Source organism: Limulus polyphemus, unplaced genomic scaffold, assembly GCF_000517525.1.
Source record: "Limulus polyphemus unplaced genomic scaffold, Limulus_polyphemus-2.1.2 Scaffold3183, whole genome shotgun sequence".
Classification (NCBI taxonomy): domain Eukaryota; kingdom Metazoa; phylum Arthropoda; class Merostomata; order Xiphosura; family Limulidae; genus Limulus; species Limulus polyphemus.
Genome location: NW_013668793.1, coordinates 127,553 through 135,842, shown reverse-complemented (window position 1 = coordinate 135,842; position 8,290 = coordinate 127,553).

Below are 8,290 nucleotides of genomic sequence, written 5' to 3'. Positions count from 1 at the left end.
AAAATTTAAAATATCCAAGTTACTTATAAGGTAATAAACTAACCCAAAAATTAAAATAATACCAAGTTCTTATAAGGACAATAAACTAACCCCAAAATTTAAAATATACCAAGTTCTTATAGGGCAATAAACTACCCACAAATTTAAAGTATCCAAGTTCTTATAAGGCAATAAACTACCCACAAATTTAAAGTATCCAAGTTCTTTATAAGGCAATAAACTACTTATGAACTTTAAGCGTATATTTATTTTTATTGTTTACTTAATTTGACTTAAATAGTAAAAATCATACACTTTTGTAAAAAATTAGCGCGCACTACCCACAATGAATTTGTGTTCATATGGGCTTAAATGAGATCAGTATTTGTTATCCTCTAAACAGCGAAAGAACGAAGTTCATGTGCTGTTCTTATCTTTCCATTTCCACGGTATTTGTTATCCTCTAAACAGTGAACGAACGAAGTTCATGTGCTGTTCTTATCTTTCCATTTCCATGGTATTTGTTATCCTCTAAACAGTGAACGAACGAAGTTCATGTGCTGTTCTTATCTTTCCATTTCCATGGTATTTGTTGTCCTCTAAACAGTGAACGAACGAAGTTCATGTGCTGTTCTTATCTTTCCATTTCCACGGTATTTGTTATCCTCTAAACAGTGAACGAACGAAGTTCATGTGCAGAGCACAGATAGCTCATTGTGTAGCTTTGTGCCTAACTACAAAACAATCAAACAAATTATACCTAGAACAAGAAAGGCTCTTTAATGATACTTTTGGATGAAATTAGTGAAACATTCCCAATGTTCGAAACGAAATCGAACTATTCTAAACAAAATATGATTTTCGATTTAAGTTGAAAATAATAACCATAGAAATAACCACAATAGTTGGAGGAACGTCAGGAAATGTGACATTCTGTTAAACTGATTTTCTGTAACTATGAATGAGTTTGAAACTAGAAAGAAACTAAACACAATGTAAATAAAGTAAGGAGCAGTTCTTATTTACAAAAAAAAAAAAAATAGTACTTAATTAAGAGACAGTTTTTCAAATATTTTTAAAAAAAGATCAAACGAGTACCCATGGGAGCAATGAAGATCGTGCACTCAGTGTGAGACCTCGAATGTCCACCAGGAAAAGGAGAAGAAAAAAGGCAGTCCAATCAAATTCCATATGTTAACTTTTGCTGACGATATTCTTGTGTACATCAGAGGCTTTAAAAAAGCTGAGATCAAAAGCAGAGTAAACAATTGGTACAGAAATGGTCATTATTCCTGCCATGTTTTTCACTCTTAAGAGCACACACACATATGCTGTTGAGGACAAACCATCACCATTCTTTGCAGGCAATCCCATCTCTCTGGAACAAACAATGAAGTACCTGGAGGTAACTTGTGACAGACATCTCAAATTGACCACCCACATTAACACCATGATAACCAGAGTTACCGAAAACATCAGTACATTGAAAGTTGCAGTAGGAAATAGATGTGAAAAATGTCATTTGCTGTTGTTTCTAAGCACAAGGCAACACAATGTGGTACCTTTGCTCTGCTTACCACCAGTATCGAATCCTAAATTTTAGCACTATAAGCACACAGACGTACTACTGAGACAATGGGGAGGAGGGTGGCATGTCAGCTGCTGCACCAAAGTCTTGTCTACTCCAACCTGGTTTAAACGTGCAGCCAGAAGACCACTGGTAACATCATCAAAGGGACTAGCGTGTTTTAGCATAGCCCTTGGAATTGTCAGCCCTTCACTGGGTTTTGAAAAAACTATTACTTCAGAAAGCTAGTCATCCTAAGAGAAAAACATGTTCCACTATGTGTAAAAATTCTGTATTTCCATCACTCTCAGTGCGCATGCACTACCAATGTTATTATTCGTCATTTAAGTACAGGTAGTGGACAGAAAAATGAAAACACCTGGGTAAATGAGGAACAACAAGTATATGCAATGCAGAGGCTACCACACAGGTGTGTCTCGTCCATAAATTGAGTAAATAACATCCCAGCATGCATAGGGTCATGCATAAAAATGCTGGACAGACCTAGTTGCCAATAATAATGGCTAGCATGACTGCAAGAGGAGACCTCAGTTACTTTGAAAGAGGAATAATTATTGGGGCGCGTTTGGCGGAAGCTTCAGTAACCAAGACAGCTCAACTTTCTGATGTTTCACGAGCAACGGTGTCTAAGATGATGTCGGCATGGAACTCTGAGGGAAATACATAATCACCAAAGAGCAACAGTGGGCGGAAGCGCATACTCCAGGATCGTGATGTCCGTGCATTAATTCAAACTGCAAGACATAACAGGCGAGCAACCGCAGATCAATTGACAGCAAATTTCACCCTGGGGTGAGAGCAGCGAGTTTCATCAAAAGTGGTCGGCCGAGAACTCCACAGAACGGGATACAGTGCACAAACCGCTCATCACACCTGTCAATGCACGGTTGCGCGGTCCAGTGGTACAAAGAGCACAGGCTATGGACTACCGAGCAGTGGAGAAATGTGATAAATGGACGAGTGCACGTGTGGCGCTAACCTAAAGAACTCTACAGCCCTGAGTACTTGGTTCCAACAGTAAAGGGTTCTAGTAGTTCCGTAATGGTGTGGGGCGCATTTTCTTGGCATGATTTGGGTGTAGTCATACCCTTAGAAGGCAAGGTCGATGTCAATCGTTACTTAATGGTACTGACTGATCATCTTCGCCCCATGTTACAATATTTCTGTCCTGCAGAGAGAGGTGTCTTTCAAGATGACAATGGCCTCGTCCACAGAGAACGAGTAGTCGTCCACTGGTTTGAGGAGCATGGCAATGACGTTATCCATATGATTTATTAACTTTCTAGTGGAATAATGGTGTCACATTCCTCCTGCAGAATTCCAGAGGCTGGTAGACTTTATGCCACGGCGCATACAGCGCGTACTTGCCACACGTAGTGGCCCAACACCCTATTAAGTGACTTTACATTAGTGTTTACATTTTTTTGGCCACTATCTGTATCATCTCTCCCGCGAATGGAAAAGACCGCATATACTTTACTGCACAGTAATTTTTCCCACAAGAGAATTTGTGTAACATCAAAGGGGAATGACCCAGAACAATAAATAACTGGGGCGAAAGGAATTTAGCTGTACTGTATTCCTTGACCAACGTTATACTGTTAGAACTACATTCATGGCTAGAAATGTGTATGTGCGAATTTTTAAAAAAATTCTCGACAATATTAAACGTTTATCATACTACACTTAAGAAAATCAGAAGCACTAAATATTCTTTGTATACTACACCTGTATTTACATTCTAAATATGCTTTGTATACTACACCTGTATTTACATTCTTATAATCCTTATAGACGTTTCTGTATTTTACTAAATATTTTAGGACACGATTTTATGAAACAACTTTAACAGTTTTCCTTGCGACACCAAAAATGCAAAATTTTCCTTGGCCTACATTTCTTCAACAGCGTGAAAAAGTTTTTGTTTGTTCGTTGTTAAGCGCAAGGCTACACAATGGGCTATGTGTGCTCTGCCCACAACGGGTATCGAAATCTATTTTTTTGCGTCATAAGCCTGTAGAATTACCAGTGAGCCACTGGAAAGGGGGGGGGGAGGAAGATAGATTAGAGAGAAAGCAGCTAATCAATAGCTTATAACAAATTCTGAAACAACCAGCCAAATAAACAAACATGCTCACTATACCTATTCCTTGAACTCAGTTACTGATTCCTATCCACACGTTTGTATGGTATTGATGAACGGCCACCTCTTAACAACAACATGAATGGAGTTATAATTTGTAGTCAGCACGTGCTTCACCTGAATGATTTGACGTTCGAAGTTGCGTTATTTTATCTGAAGTAAGTGATTCGAAACCTCGTGCCCCCCCAGTGACACAGCGGTATGTCTGCGGACATAGGCTATCTGTGCTCTGCCCACCACGGGTATCGAAACCCGGTTCCTAGCGTTGTAAGTCCGCAGACATACCGCTGTGCCACTGAGGGGGGGGGGGCAACTATTTCTATAGCGCTAAAGGCCGCATTACAAATTCGTATAATTCACGAATTTATGATTGTTATTTTTTAAAAACTAATCAGCCAATTGTTTCCTGTTTTGTTTTTGAATTATAAAACACACAGAACCAGGAAACACGAACAATGGTATTACTTTCACATATACACGGATTTACCTGAAACTTCAGTTGTTTGAATTATTTATTAATTTTTTCAGAACCATAATAAACCTTTTTTTTTTAAATATTTAAGACACAGCTCATAAAATTATTTTTTTTCTAAAACTTCTTACAAATAGCAACTTTTTCAGGATCATTTGTTTATTTATTTTTTATCTTATTTTAAGGGCAGAGTTGCGCAATGGGTTATATATGCTGTGCCCATTGCAGGGATCAAACCACGAATTTCAGCATTATAAGCTCTCGAGCTTGAGCGCTTATCAGTGTAGCTTCTGTACTTTTATGGCAGGTAGACATGTATGATTCTTGTATTTTAGTATTATGATATATTTTCACCTCGGTATGTCTATCAATCGAAGTTTTATAAAAGTAAAATAAAAATTTTTAAAGCTCTGTTATGCCTAAAAACAATTATTGAGGATGATATTTTTGTGGCTAGAATTTTTTATACTTTAATCTATGAGTGAACTCATCGGTCTCTCTATTTGTTTTGTTTTTTTTCAGGGTTTTATATAAAAAAAAATATCAGATACAAAGGCACACCAACCAAACAACTTCTAAGAAAATAAATGGGAACATCACTGTCCTCTAGTTGACAAATGAGAAAACTTACAATCACAACTGTTTTTGCTGCCGTTTTTGGACTTTCTTGTCTTTTTCTCTTGAGACGTTATCTTTCGATGGTAACTGACTTTAATCACCAACGCCTGCTGCGCCTCTCAGTGGCGGTTGCCAATTTATCCAAAGCTGTTATGAACGTTGAGGCCCAATCACTCAAGTTAAATGAAGATTTGAAGGATATTGTAAAAAGGAGTGGTATGCTTTTGAAGTCTAAAAACAACGAAACAGTGACGAATTAAAGAATAAAAAATGAAAAAACTGACATAAAAGAGTAGTTTGTTTAAGCAATTCCCATCTTACGCGCATCCCAAAAATGTAACGCATCTATTATTTGAGCAAGGAAGGGAAATTTTATTATTTTATGAAAAATCAAAATTTATCATTCCTTGAATCGTAATATTTGTATTGAATTTTACGTATACCTACTGTTAAACCTAAGTAGATCTTATTTTCTTTTTCAGAAAACACTACGGTAAATTAATGTTGTTGCTGTTGCACGTACCTTTTTAATATTGATTTAGAGGAAGCAACACAGCTTTGCATTATTTTTTTCGTTGCTTAGAAATTCGTTCTGTTTAAAAATACGATGGAATGAGCCATGAATCCTTAATGGACCTTCCAAACGAATTAATAATAAGGGAACCAGTGTGCATTATTTGCTCTGGTATGTTTACATACATGTATACACGAGTTTTGAAGGACTGATATACATACATTGTTATGTACAACATCAAAAGTGCATTAATTTCACGAACAGTTAATCAAGATATTTCTTGATTCACAACTCCGGTTATATACTGATATAAGTCTGTGAAACAGGTTATAACTCTGGTTATATATTGAAATAAGTCTGTGAAACAGGTTATAACTCTGGTTATATACTGATATAAGTCTGTGAAACAGGTTATAACTCTGGTTATATATTGAAATAAGTCTGTGAAACAGGTTATAACTCTGGTTATATATTGATATAAGTTTATGAAAAGGTTACTATTCTGGTTATATAATGTTGTTAATCTGTGAAACAGGTTATAACTCTGGTTATATACTGATATAAGTTTGTGAAACAGGTTACTATTCTGGTTGTATAATATTGTTAATCTGTGAAACAGGTTACTAATCCTGTTATATATTGTTGTAAATCTGTTAAATAGGTTACTACTCCGGTCATATATTGTTGTAAATCTGTTAAACAGATTATAACTCTGGTTATAAACCTGCTGTGAATCTCTGAAACAGGTTATAACTTTGGTTATAAACCTGCTAAATTTCTAAAACAGGTTATAACTTTGGCTATAAACCTGCTAAGTTTCTGAAACAGGCAGTTGAGATATTTCTAAATGTTACTGATCAAAGTGACCTGATCAATCTACCTACAAAACCTTATTGTTAATACGACTTGTTTTGGAAATTACTACAATAAATCGCTCAGTGCCTTTTAAAACCATAAAATATAAATCAATAATTTCATATCTGTAGAATAACAGAGGGAAGAAGAGATTTAAACTATCATAAACTTCTACACGTGTTATTGTTTCAACGTTCTGCGTGTTTTCATGTATTCTGTTCGATAAATAAAGCATGTTTTTAGAGTTTGATTCTGTTGTATAATGTCCTATTCTATATTAGGTTAGTCTATATGCATGAGGAGTTTGTAAATAAGAATTAGATTTAGAAACTTCTTCTAGATCAAGATTTCCTGAACGGAAACTCTATCCACCAAATCTTCTGTGCAGTAGCGGCGCTCCGAGGGGGGGGGGGGGGTGTATTTGCCCTCCCAAATTTAATCTACATACACAAAGCAAGTGTGATGTGTAGAACAAGAAAACACGTTCGCACTACCGTTTTACAAGATATATATGTTTTTCTTGTCAACCAGATATATCCTACAATAATAGGTATTCCATTTAACCCTACTTTTTATACTAATGATACTATTGAACTAAATAATTATTTATTTAATTAAACAATGCTTAAAAGAACATTATTCATCAATCAACTTTTAAAGGGACTTGTTCTGCCCCCCCCCCCCTCCACCACTACTTCTGTGTTAAGTAATGTATCATTAGCACCTTAAATGTACTGCTTACAGTCAAAATGGAGGACTTCACCAAACGATAATGAAAAGCACGATTTAGAATTCGAAAGTTAGGCATCAGCTTATAACACTTCGTACGTCAGCAAACAATTTCATCTCTTAAAGTTCTCATGAAATTTCATAATAATTATTACTTTTTTTGTTAGAGGGCTGAAAATACTGAGTTGGGGATCTTACGGTTATTGTCAATACAAATGTTTCGCCAAAATCGCATACATAATAATCAATGTATTAAAAAAATGTTGATAATTTCTTCAGCTTGTCTCCAAACACTGTAGATGCGCTTTTCAGGAAATTTAATTTGTAAAATTAACAAGATGTCCAAAGAAATAATTAAAATGTTGTTGCATCAAATTTTATTAAAGAAAGTAAGAATTATATACGTCGTTAGTGAGCAATGACTTGAAAAATAAAATTATTGTTTTCTAAAAACGCAATATTTTACACAGTTTTCTGTGTTTAAGAAAAGGCTCTACAGAATTTCTTACACGGAACAAACGAGAACTCGAAGTGCAGCGTCACCTGTAGTGAAAATCGGGAAGATGAAATAATTTAGGCTTATATCAAGACAAAAACAAATCACATTGTAAAAGATTACCACGTGTCCAGAGCACCGAGTCCATGTAAAGGAGAACGTTTATAGAAGGAACATCGTGGATTGACTGAGAACCGTCATAATGGCTAAAGATTCTGAGCCATCGCTGTATTCACGTTGCAACCAAAAATATATGCGCATGGCAAGTAATATTATTATATCATAAAATACCTCGTGCGACAACTTTCAAAATGTTTTGTGTTGTTTTATAACATACGTATTTGTCATATCACTATTTGGCAAACAACTTCTTGCGACAAAATTAAAAATATATTGCATGGTTTTATAATATACGTCTTTGTTGAATTGTTTTTCGTAATTATATGTTTTAAATTCAGTCCTGAAATGATTAGATATCACTCTCTACATTGAACAAACATTAGAACTGAATTTTCCTGGAAAAAAAGAAAATAGGATGCACAATGGACATCAATGACAAAACTTCGCGACGATAACTAATTCGTGTCAATAGAGTCGTGAAGAGAATCAGTGTTAGAATCAAAAGAACGTTATTATATATAGAGGGCGTAGGCAGAAATCGATAAAAGGATTCCTACTTCTGGAGTTCACGTATCAGTGCAGTCAAAAAAAAAAAAAAATCCTATAAATGTTGCATTTAGAAATAGTATATGTTTTATACGTATTTGCCTAATTGCATGAACTACGGTCTATCTCTGTTTTATTTACACATTTTTTAAAACTCTTATGTGCATTTTCCTGTGCAGAAACTCTTAGACTTTCTTAAAAGCTCAACTTGTACTTACTAAGTCTAGAGT